The sequence below is a fragment of the Sinocyclocheilus grahami genome, unplaced genomic scaffold, assembly GCF_001515645.1.
Source record: "Sinocyclocheilus grahami isolate Dianchi unplaced genomic scaffold, SAMN03320097.WGS_v1.1 scaffold100.1, whole genome shotgun sequence".
NCBI lineage: Eukaryota > Metazoa > Chordata > Actinopteri > Cypriniformes > Cyprinidae > Sinocyclocheilus > Sinocyclocheilus grahami.
In genome coordinates, this window is record NW_015505279.1 from 1,788,107 (window position 1) to 1,801,832 (window position 13,726).

A 13,726-nucleotide genomic window follows, 5' to 3' on the forward strand; every position below is an offset into this window, starting at 1 on the left:
ATGCGGAGTTTTGCGCATCATGTGTGTGAGTGTGAGTGTGTGTGTGCGTGCGCGCGCACGCGTGTGTGTGCGAGCGAGCGAGAGAGAGAGGCAGGGTCACATCACAGTGGAGTCAGCTGTCTTAACCGTGGCTTGTGTACTGCAAACACATACCAGCTTCATCACTGTGTCTGTCACGCGACTCTGTTCCCCTTTCGGGCTCTGTCTTTACATTTATTTTGAAAGATGAAGCTCGCGATTATGGTAAGGGGCGTTACATTTCCGACGAGTGCTTGCGGTGTTCGGCCAATCACAATGTACTGGGTCAGCTGGCCAATCAGAGCAGACTGCGCTTGTCGGAAGGAGGGACTTTGTAGAAAATGAAGCGTTTGAGAGAGGCGGGGCATAGAGGACCTACAATAATGTACAGTATTTGAAAAATAATGTGTTTTTTGAACATTAAAGCATGTCAACATATTCTATTACACCAAATACACAAAATAATGATCTTTAAAAAAGCATTGTATAACCACTTTAACAGAACAGCATTTATTTTAAAATCTTTAATGTCACTATTAATCAATTAAATGCATCTATGCTAAATAAAAGTATTATTTTCTTTATTAAAAAATAAAAATTGTACTGATCCCAAACTTTTAAATATATACAGAGTTCTGGCATGAAACTCTAGATGGCGCAGTCCGATAAGTCTAGCTCAATCTGACCTGGTGACATCATTGTATCGGTAGGCAATGAGCTTACTGCTTAATATTCAAATACCTGGCTTTTGTTTGCTGTAGCAGTTTTGCAGCGCACTTCAGAAACCCTCCACCTTCCCCAGCTCCACCTGTATAGATCTGCTACGGGGTGATTCATGAATGCTATATGGGGGTTATTTATATGTGTTATATGTGCAGCAGCAGTATTTCTCACATGCTTACAGCAGCATGTTGTGGCTGTATTGGCAGTAGCATGTCTCGGTACTTGCTCTGCCGCAGCAGCGTAGCAGATCTATTCCGCCAAGACCAAATACACTAACATTATCTGTACATTACCATGCCAATCCCTCCGAGAGTTGACATGACAGAAATATGTACACATGTACACATATCCAAAAGAAGCCTCAGGTGAAAATATTGCATAAACAATGAAAACATGTCCTATGTTCACATTCCTCTGGCTTTAAAGGAAAACAGAAAAGCATAAGGCACACATCTCATTTCTAGTCTGAGCAATGTTCAGTCCTCCCCCTTCAACTCCTATAACCCTGCGACCAATGAGGAACTCTCAGCCTGTGATGTTAGGATCCATGCCAGCAAGTTCGGTGCCGACAGGGTAAACACGTTGAGAGCAGATCAGAGTCAGGACAGCGAGTCTGGACGCGCTCTCGCCGCTGTGTCCCGCTGAACTTCTGTGAATGACAGACGTGCAGCAGACGGACACTAATCTCTCCAGAGTCCAACGCGACTGTCTGGGTGAGTTTGCTCTGACTCTTTGTGCAGCTTAAGATGGGATGACGTTTAAGCAGTTTGAGTTTACCTGTGAGAAATGTTAATCTCACACTCAGATATAAGTTCAAATGGTACATCTAATGCACTTTTTGAATGAGAAAAATTGGCATTAAAAATCAGAAAGCTTGGCGTTTTTTAAGTGTTCTTTATTGTTTTAGGTAAGTTATTCTCTATTTTGCAAGGTCAAATGTACATTGATATGCTGTAGACCACTTATAATATTTAAAATACTACTAAGACTATATATGTTTTGTTACATAACGTGTTTTTAAATAACTGTAGTTAACTGCGTCCCCAAAAGTCACGCTTGAAAATGTTAAACACTTCTAGTGTTAGTTCATCATCCATAGTTAATGTGATTCTCTATATCTGTGATTACACATAAAAAAGGCTTTGCCAAAGTTGTAAATATAACAGTTATTGAAGTGTGTTTTACAAGAAAAAACTTGTACTTTTTCTGCTTCATATTTTCACTTCCACTAAATCCATGTGCTACTTGCTGTTTCTTTGTAATTGTTTGTGAAATCTACTAGCAATTTCTGAGAGAGAGAGAGAGAGAGAGAGAGAGAGAGAGAGAAAGGTTTAAAAGTAATTTCTACACCATTTTTTTTCGGTATAGGACACCTGTGTGACCTGACTTTATATATCCACTAAAAATCACCAAAACGCTAACTGAATAAAAATGATTGAAAAATTAAAAAAAAAAGTTAGTTAAGAGAAAACTCCTGCAGCATAGACGCTTGCTTTGTTATTTGGTATCTATTACATTTGTAAGTGTGAAAAAAGTGGCCACATACATTTTGAGGACACTGCAAATAATGTTTATTGTGATGAACACATGAAATATAACAATGTGCTTACATATAGTATACTGTAAGAGGTGTATAGTGTGGGTATATTTCCAGTTATTCCACATTCTCTCATGCATAATCAACATAAATATGACGTTTATTCCGGTCGGATGTCTTTGATACAAATGCAGTCGTTAAATTCTCAGAACAGGAAAAGTGTCCCAGTGAATGCATGATGTGCAACAATGCCTGTGAAGATGAATGAAGCCTCAGTTTCGTGAGGTTAATGAATAGACTTTTGCCCTTTATTAAGTATATTATGTATGAAGGGTGAGGTGTATCAGAGGGCGTTACTTTCTATAAAGCCCCTTCCTGCTGTCTTTTTATCTGAACTATGACTGGTATGATCAGTTTCTTTAATAGGTTCCCCTCCCTCTCTCTCTCCACCCTCCAGATATGTTAGATTGAGTGCTTTAAATGGTCACATGCAGGTTAGGTGCTCTAGTTAGGTGGTTATATTGTGTTTCAGAGCTGGTGTGCCTAGAGGACAGAGACAGGCTCTTGTCATGTCTTATCTGTGTTTGTTCAGAATCCTGTGAGTGAGTCAATGAACACAATTGTTTCCTCTTGTTATGTGTAGACAAATCTATACAAAGTGTCTGAGCAGCTGGCTGAAATTACATTTAACAAGACGCCTCACCACCAGTGTGTGTGTTTTCTGACAGGACAGAACATTTTTGGGGCTTGATTACATTGTTTTACCTGAGGCAGAACCACACACCACACAGGGCAAACCCTCATCTTTGACTATCTGTTGAAGTATAGTCATACATTATTATTTATTTATTTTTGTTTATATATTTGTTTTACATCCTAAACAATCATCTGGTCTTCACCAGCTTCTATAATTATACAAATCTAATTATGTGGTACGGAGCCTCGCACATGGCATGCAGGAAAAAAATAGTAGGCTAAATCGTGTGCACGATTTAATATTTCGTTCTCTCGATTTATAAATTGTGTCCATGATTTACTATTTCGTTCCCTCGATTTATAAATTGTGTGCACGATTTACTATTTCGTTCCCTCGATTTGCTAAATTGTGCGCACGATTTACTAATTCGTTCCCTCGATTTGCTAAATCGTGCACACTATTTATAAATAGAGAGAACGAATTAGTAAATTGTGCGCACAAGAATTAGCAACTTGAGGGAACAAAATAGTAATCATTTGCACGTTTTAGTATATCGAGGGAACTAATTAGTAAATCGTGCACACGATTGATTTATTTTTTCTTGCATGTCATGTCTCCATAATGTGGGAAAATACATAACAGATTTTGCTGTTATTTTTTATCTAAAAGCAAAGGAAGCCAAAATGCTGAAACCATGACTGTGCTTCATTCTGCTCTCTAGTTTCCCTGCCGTGACACAGAACAACACAAATTTGGATACATCAACAAGGGAGGTGGTTGTTGTTATCATCACTCTGAGGAGAATTATAAGGCCATTTCCGAACAATTTGAAACCAATCATTCTTCAGTTTCTACATTCTACAGGATGATTTACAAACAGAGAACACTGATGAAAACGGAAAATTCCTGTCAGGAGCAGAAGTTTTTGAAAATGTGCACCTTGGTGTGTGTGTGTGTTTATGATATGTATCAAAAATTGGGGATGAAATTGATCTGGCATATGAAATAAATATGGCAGACATTTTTAATGTTACAAAAGATTTTATAAAAAAAAAATTTAGAATGATTTCTGAATGATCATGTGACATGAAAATAATATTTTAATATTTAATTTAATGTTCAAAAACATTAAAAAAATCTAATCAACACAAACTTTTGAATGGTATGTGTGTAAGATGTAAAAGTACAATCCAGAAAAGACTGTACGGATGAGATGGGTGCCTAGGATAAAGCCTGTTCTCTGGCAGCTCTGGTTTGCGTTTTTAAAGTTACATTTGAACAAGCCACAGTATTTGTAGAACAATGTCATGAGAACAGACTGAAGTAGTCAATATACTCACAATGTTTCTCCACAAACACTTCACGCCTACTGTCAAACATTGTGCTGAATGGAGGGGTGATGAGTTGGCCTTGTTTTGCTGCCAAAGGACCTGAAGACCTTGCTGTCATCAAGTCACTCATGAACTCCCTCTTTATACTAAAGTACCCAAGAGACAAATATGATGTCATCTGTCTGATGGCCAAAACAGATGATCCCAAGTACACCAGACAATTCGACAATTGAGGGAGATACAATAACCATTGAAAGATGAAACATTCATTCATTCATTGAAACATTCCCTCTCATGTGTACATTGTCCATTTAGGGGATTCATGCGTGCTATAAAACATGATGCCTCCAGAATCATTTGACGTTCAGAGCTGAGATATCACTTGTCACTTGTCACAGACAGACTGCAACACACTGATTTAAGATTTGATGCACTTTTTCATGCTTTGAGGATTGATTTGGACTTGATTTCACATGAGGTCATCTTCTTGACATTTGTTTTATAGGAATGTCATACTAATCTGCAATCATGCTTGCAGTTCTAATCATAATTTAATTTTACCCTTAGCAGTCAAAGATCGGCAACAGCCCCAGATTATTGTTGTTTCACTTTAACAGCACGTTAAAACATCACACTCTTACTTGATCTGGACAAACTGTGCATCAGTAGAAAGATTAAAGACTCTAGCTTCGATATTTGACCACTGTTTTGATAAACCGTTGCAGTGACAGTAATTTAGTAATTTATGTCAGGAGTGCAAAATAATAAATCTGTATGTGTCATTTTTAGAATAGAAATTCACCACGCATTCATATTCAGTCACGTCAGCAGCGGTTTATTTGTGCTCACATAGATTCACTGAACAGGGTTAATAAGGGCTTATAGTCCAAAGATGCATATACATGGAGATATATAGATATATAGATATTACTCATGTTTACTTCAGACAGAATCATCATTTCTGTTCATTTTCCACTGATTTAAGCGATAATAATTTCATTATAACTTCTATTGTCTTTGAAATTTAAAGTGTACTTCTAAAATGTACTTAAAAGCATTCATGGTAAACTAAAATATAATGTAATGTCATTTGCATTGAAACTTGTATCTCATATATTTAAATTATTTGCATTTACACATTTCATGATGAAGTTGGAATTTAGTACATCATAATATCGAATAACACACAAAAATTATTAAAACTTTATCAAGTACTTTATATGTGCTTTAATATGTTAGTCAATACACTGGATACAAGTGCTTCTTAAAAGCACAACCAAAGATTTTTATTACATTAAAACATAAAATGTAATGCACCATTTAAAATGTACTTTAAAGTAAAACTTTGCTTTGAAATTGTACTCTTTTTAAGTATACTTACGTGACCTTTTATTTTATTATTATACATGTATTTTATATATACTTTTAAGATTCAAAGTACACGACAAGTGCAGATTCAATACAATTAAGCATACTTCTTTTTTACAAGAGACATTTAACACGTACAGTTTTCTAAAACAGTGTCAATTTCCCCTCAAGCTTGTCAGATCTATTCTAAATGTATTTTCATTGACATTTTCCTTGACCGTCTGATTATTTCCCAGAGCTACAAGGCAAACCATTCACACACAGGTGTCTGCTCATCCACAGCACAGGTTAAAGACCTAAGGTGAGTGAGATCAGTGTGAAAGAATGAGAGAGCACACATCTCACTCTCTCTCTGCTCTCTGTAACACATTGTTCCTGGATGCCACATACAGATACTCAGATGTTAACTGCTAACTATTATTCAGATTTTTTGATCCACAGATCATGATGTTTTGCGAAACACTATCCTGCCCTGAAAGTTCTGGCCTCACAGGCTGCAGATAATATAATTAATGTGTGTTTGTTGAATCAGGTCATTATTGACTGGGAGCCATTCTAAACAGAATCAGCTCAACACACACATGGAGAGTCAGTGGAATATGTGCTGTGCAGTGGTAAACCGATAAAGCTTTGGCTTTCATGTTCATGTTATCAGTGCCTCAACAGACACCCAGAAACAAAAACATATGCCTGTCTGCAGCTGTGTTGATAATACACCATTATTTCTAAAGAATGGCATATTTGCAGTCACATACAAATACACCTCACCATATATGGCCGTATAATTTACCAGTGTGTTAATTGCATGGTTAGAAATTCACATTTTGTAGAAGCACCATCCATGGTAGCTTCAAGTCTTTTGTGGTAAGTATGTATCAGCTATGTACAGTAACATTGGGGTTAGACAAAATGTGTCAGGGCCTACTCATTGTCATAATCAAACTTTAGATTTAATACTATTACATGGAATTGATGTTAAAGGGTTAGTTCACCCAAATGCGCAACACTAAACTCATACGCCATCAGCCCGGAGCTGCTTCTGTGTACAACTGTTGGCGCAAGCTACATTAAAGTGATTATTACGTTTTGAATATGGATATTTTTCTTACAAAACACATCGATTCGCTACAGAAGGCCTTTGTTCACCCCCCGGAGCCATCTGAGACACTTTATTTAACTACTTTTGGACTGATGCATGCAACACCTGCTGAGTGGCATTAAACAGCTTGAAAGATCAAATAAATTTTTTTATATAACTCCGACTGGATTCATCTGAAAGAAGAAAGACATATACACCTAGGATGACTTGAGGGTGAGTAATTTATGGGCTAATTTTCATTTTTGGGTGAACTAACCCTTTAATCGCATTGAAATTGTACCATAAAAGACTGCTTTGTAAATAATCTTCCTGATTTGTCTCAATTCCTCAGCATATCCAATAGCTCAGAAAAACTTGATGTTATAACAAAAACTATCAACTCTCTCTTTTCTAGAACTTTAGATACGGTTGCTCCTTTGCACTTAAAGAAAATTAAGGAAAACAGTCCAACACTGTTGTATAACGAGCACACTCGCACCGTAAAGAGAACAACCCGGAGAATGGAGTGTAGCTGGAAGAAAACAATACTAGAGGTATTTTGTATTGCATGGAGGGAAATTATTTATACTTACAGAAAAGCCTTAAAAACTGCTTGTCTCTCTTAGAAGAAAACAAACACAACCCCATGTATTTATTAAATACTGTGGCTAAAAATAAAGCTAATAAAGCATAAGCAGGAACATACATTTCCCAACAGCACAGCAATAATGATTTTATGAACTTCTTTACTTCCTAAATCAATACTATTAGAGATAAATTTATAACCATGCAGCCATCAGCTACAGCATTGCATCATATAGTGCACTGTAGATCCACTTGTAGAGGAACAATTCCACTCATTCTCTGCTATAGTAGAGGAAGAATTGTATAAATTGTCAAATCATCAAAACCTAAAACATGTATGTTAGACCCCATACTATCTAAGTTACTAAAAGAGGTGCTTCCATAAGTCATATATCCTCTTCTGAATATTATTAATTCTTCAATGTCATTAGGATATGTCCCTAAAACCTTTCAAACTGGCAGTTATTAAGCCCCTCATTAAAAAAACACAACTTGTTCCTAGATAATTAGTTAATTACAGACCGATCTCAAATCTCCCCTTTTCTGTCAATAATACTAGAAAAGGCAGTATCCTCTCAGCTATGTTCCTTCTTAGAGAGAAATGGTATCTCTGAGGTTTTCCAGTCAGGATTTAGACCGTATCATAGTACTGAGACTGCTCTCATCAGAGTTACAAATTGCCTGCTCTTGTCATCTGATCGTGGTTGTATTTCTCTATTAGTGCTACTGGATCGTAGCGCTGCGTTTGACACTATCGACCACAACATTATTTTGAGTAGACTACAAAATTATGTTGGTATTAGTGGAATTGCATTGGCATGGTTCAAATCTTACTTATCTGACCATCATCAATTGTAGCAGTGAATGGTGAGATATCATATCAATCACAAGTACAGTATGGAGTGCCACGAGGCTTAGTGCTAGGACCATTGCTTTTCACACCATCCTTAGGTGGGCCCCGCACATGATGGCTGCTCTGTTAATTCTTCGTCATCAGTTAGGAACATGGACGGCGCTAGGGAGGGGCTAGCAGGTGCTTCAGCACCCCCAAGAAAGAACAAAGCACCCCCATAATACCCCCAAAAAATGAAATTAAATAAAAGCATTTGACTCATAACGCATGCATAACTCGTGCAATGCAACGTGACGTGATTTGCAGTCGCACTTTTCGTAATGCCATAGCATTTTATTTTAAAAATGGATCGGTTCCTTGTGCCAAGTAGGCCTGCCCCCGACTAAAGATTTTTAGTCAACTAGTCGCACGTTTATATTAAATTGATTAATATAATAACCTACCAAACCATCCTTTAGGCGTAGGCGTATAGCCTATTCCGTGCTCAAGAGCGCGCATAAAGCTTGCCACAAAGCACCGGAAAAAGTAATGAATATGAATGTGCCCGGGGATAAGAAGACATTTTAATTATTTATTAATAAACTAGAGCTTTCTCAGTTAGTGTCGGCTGCAAAGATGAAGTTACCGAATGCCGATTGCTGACTCGCCATCTCCACAAGACGTGCTTTTAATAGCCTAGAGAGAAATGCACCTTTTAATACAGACTACATAATTAGAGAATTTTTATTTTAATTTTTAATTTTTATTGGCTCGTTCAATAGTAGACATTTCAAGATGGATTTTTTTTTTTCACCGATTTTTTTTTTATGTCTGCAAGCATTGTTGCACTCCATTTCACGGAGACTGGCAGAAAGCGCATCCTGGTTATTTTCTCTATTTTACAAAAGCTCAACATTTTGGTGTTATTATGAGTGTACATAAATAAAAGCAGAAATAGTTTTTTTTATGAATGATGTAGACTATTAGGCTATGCTTATCTGTATGACCAAAAATTACGGAGTAGCATATTCTAAGTTCTTTCCGCAGGAAAAAATGCAAGGGATTGCGCGGGCGCCTCCATGTCATGCAGGAGGCATTTTTGATCTCATATTGCCTTTGACTCACATTCGGAAATTCGAAAATTTAGTGAATTTTAAGCGGACTATGTAAAAATATTTGGAAACTGACTGATCTATGTAGGCTACTTGTTTAACTTCATAAAATTAAAAATTGTAATTGAATTGTGACGAGCCAAATAATCATGTAATAAAATGTTATCCCTGTTTAGGAACCTAAGTGTGCAATTTGATAACAATCTTTCCTTTGAAATCCTTTCTTAAATTTGTAAAACTGCATTTTTCCATCTTAAAAATATATCTAAATTATGATCCATGCACTCAATGTCAAATGCAGAAACATTAATTAATGTGTTCAACACCACAAGGTTAGATTATTGTAATGCATTATTGGGTGGTTGCTCTGTGCGCTTAATAAACAAACTCCAGCTGGTCCAAAATGCAGCAGCTAGAGTGCTTACTGGAACCATGATGTGCAACCATATAAGCCCGGTTCTGTCAACTCTGCACTGACTCCCTTTTGAACATTGAATACATTTTAAAATCTTGCTAATTACTTATAAAGCCCTGAATGGTTTAGTTCCTCAATACTTGCATTATATCGCATTATAGTCCTTCACATCTGCTGCGATCTCAAAAATCCCCATTTGACAATACCTAGAATATCAAAATCAACTGCGGGCGGCAAATCCTTTTCCCACTTAGCGCCCAAACTCTGGAACAATCTACCTAGCTTTGTTCGGGAGGCAAACACACTCTGTCAGTTTAAATCTAGATTAAAGGCACATCTCTTTAACTTGGCATACACATGATACTCTATCGCATTTCTACAATTCAAATCTGTTAAAGGATTGTTAGGCTGCATTAATTAGGTCAACCAGAACTGGGAACACGTCCCATAACACCCGATGAACTCACTACATCGTAAGAAGAATGGCATCTACGCTAATATTAGTCTCTTTCATTCTTATTCCGAGGTCACCGTAGCCATACGTATTCAGTCTGTATCCAGATCAGATGGTGGATCAGCACCAAAAGATGACCTCTACAGCCCTGAATGTCAGTGAAGACCACTAGATGCACCCCAGAGACAGATCCCCTGCGAAGGCCTCGTCATCTCGACGACCATTGGCACAAGACCACGGGAACTAGACAAGTCCTCTGCACAGTCTAACCTGTGTTGCAGCCTGGAATTAAACCACGCCATGCTGGTTTCATCTGGTCAGAGGAGAACTGTCCCCCCGACTGAGCCTGGTTCCTCCCAAGGCTTTTTCTCCATTTCTGTCACAGATGGAGTTTTGGTTCCTTGCCTCTGTCGCCTTTGGCTTGCTTAGTTGGGGATGCTTGACTGATTGCACAGACACTACTGGAAGAGAGTTGAACTGGATGATGACATCACTAAATCATCAACTAAATTGAACTGAAAAATTACTCTGTTATTGTCTTCTTGCATCATTGACAAGATATTTTCCTGTTTGACACTATAAAGCTGCTTTGACACAATCAGTATTGTATAAAGCGCTATACAAATAAAGGTGACTTGACTAGTTAGTATGCAGTGGTTCTCAGTTGATAGGCTACCTGATAGGCTCATGAACAGCAGCTAAATACAATAAAAACTGTAAATGATAAAAGGCAACTAAACATATAATCTGAACAGATTTTAAGTACTAGGCATCATACACGTGAGACTTTGTCAATGGTTACAGAGAAAAACAGAGCATCATACACTAAACGACTTAGAATGACATACTACCAGACTTTTCAAAACAGCAAACTTACGCAGAAACATACACCTTCATGACTACATTTCTTAATATACTTAAGTATGCATTTAAAAGGCGCACTTTGTAATAATATCAAATTAAAAGTTTCACTCTAAAGTACATTTTAAATCATTATGGTTTAACAATTTTTTGTCTCACTTTAAAGAAGTACATTTATTTAGTTTTGACTAACATACTATAGCACATGCAAAGTACGGTACATTATTTAACTGTGGTGTGATATTAAATATTGCATTTTATATTACATTCATATTTTAAATGCACTAAATTGCAAGTTTATCATTACAGATGTGCAATTTCAAATATGTTTATATGCATGACAATAGAAGTTTCAATAGAAATGGCATTGTCAGTATATTCAACAGTACACTTTAACCATATTTAAAATGCGATAATTATAAAAAAAGTAATTGTGAAATTACATATAAAGTTGTACTTTAAGACCTACTGAAGTCGGTCAAAAATCACTAAAGTTCAACTTTACTGCATTTAGTATAAATTTAAACTACATTTCACAATGCACAGACATTATGGGTTCTAAAATCACCAAAATATCAAACATGTTTGATATCGTCTGACTCAGTATAGTCTGTAGATAGGCTAAAAGATAATAAAGCCTGGGCTCATCATACGCTACACGAGTAAATTATGTGAACTATGTCAACTGCTCAGTAGCTGCAGACTGGCTCTGACTTTTAGCCAACTAGTGTCGACTAATCCAGACTGCAGTTTGGTGCAAAACACTATGCAAAAACTGTTTATTCATGAATCATTTATAATCATGTATTTGCAATTCTAATTTGACTTAAATTTGGACTGAAAACAGGACTTTTATTTGGCCTTGCAAGGAGGTCTGAAACAGGGGGGGGAAGCTATATAATAGCATTTTCATTCACCTCTCATTGCAGTTGCTTTTCTGATGCATGACTTGCTGGAAGTGCTAGATTTGAAATCTAACATCTTTGCTCATGGAACCACATAACTTTCTGAGCCAATCACTGGGGCCATAAATGCCATGTGACAGGAAAATTACATCATGGCAGTGCAGATTTGCTATTGACACCACAATAATGTACAGTCCAAGCCCTTCACTGATGACTATCCTGAGCTGTGATATCAAAGGCAGCAGACAGGCCAGCCCTTTAAGGGTTGTGTTACAACATACAATCAGTTGTTTTAGCTGACCAGAAAAGGTTTCCGTTGAGCTTGGTCATTGTCTAGACTTGCTCTTGCATAGTTGTTTTTGAGTGATGGCTCCTTTAGTTCTACCTTTCCATTCAGGTGGCATTCAAAGCTGTCAGATTGGTTGACTGGTGCAGCTGGTGGCGTTTGGTCCTTCGCAAGTCTCTGTCTTGTTAGTGCAGAGAGTGTTTGCATAGTTTGTTGTAACTCACACTTCCTGATTATTTAACCAGTAATGCCCATTTAGACATGTGGAGGTTGTTTGCACCCTTTTCTTAATTTCTTCTTTAACACTAATTTCATTTGAAGCTGCCAGAAACACTAAACTTAATGATCTCACAGTTGGGATTTAAGATATTTTATTCAAAGGCAGAAGACAATTGTGAGGGGAAACTGATGCTTATTATGGCAACAGCAAGAACTAACTATGAGAATGTTTGATTTTTGCTGTTTTGTTTGATGATGCCATCCGTTCAGGGGTGCGTTTCCTAAAAGCATTGTTATCTAACTATGGTTACGAGTTCTATTGAACTCTTTTTGAAACAATGGAATTTGCGACCATTGTTGATTTTGGGAAACGCACCCCAGGGTGTTTCCCTGCCCATGGCCTGAGACACTGGGATAGACTTCCAGGCACAGGAATTACACATCACATCAAATGTGAAATTTGGTTTTGTAAAAATAAATGTATATCAGTTTAACAATGACCACCTAATCCAGGACTGTCTAATCCTGCTCCTGGAGGGCCACCGTCCTGCAGATGTTAACTCAAATTCTAATTAAATACACCTGAATCAGCTAATCAAAGTTTTTAGGATTATTAGAAACTTCCAGGCAAATGTGTTGGCGTGGGTTGGAACTAAATTGAATGGACATCAGCTCTCCAGGAGCAGGATTGTACTGTATACCCTGAACTAATACAGCAGGAACTCATATTTAATATTAACATCATTTGAATGTACACTTGGCAATAACAAGACTTTCGTCTTGAAAACATTAAAGTCATGTCTTAAATTGAACTCACTGTTCTTTCTTGCGCCCTGATTTGTTTCCCTGCTGTATTTTGAATCATTCTGGTGTTGTAGAAGTGCATACGACAGTGGAGAGTATGAGACAGTTCAGTTCATCACCAGCCTCATAAAGACTCTGTGCCCCCAGAACTCTAGAAGGCATAGCAACTTTCTGCAGGATTGGTGGAACTGTGATACACCGTGTTCTTACACATTTCCTACCCTTCAACTTTCAATTATTAACCCAAAATCATTTTGCAATAGCTCCTTTTATGTAGCTCTAAAATCTCATTGGCATCTGTGTTTCCACATGCCTTGAGTAGTGCCAGGTTTGGCGTCAAATATCAGTTAGTTTTAGTTTGAATTATGACTGATTGCAACAAGCTTTTGAATATAACTCATGAGAAATTAGACCGATTTGTGAGAGATTAGACAGAGAAATAATATAAGATATCAGGTTCCTTTTGGTTACTTCAGTAAAAAAAAGGGGGGGGGGGGGGGA

The 13,726-nt window shown here is 37.2% G+C and overlaps 1 pseudogene; it reads left to right on the forward strand.

The window, feature by feature from the left end:
• The first annotated feature begins 1,336 nt into the window (after positions 1–1,336).
• Positions 1,337–13,726, forward strand: part of LOC107588259 (myosin light chain kinase, smooth muscle-like) — a 103,007-nt pseudogene continuing 90,617 nt past the window's right edge.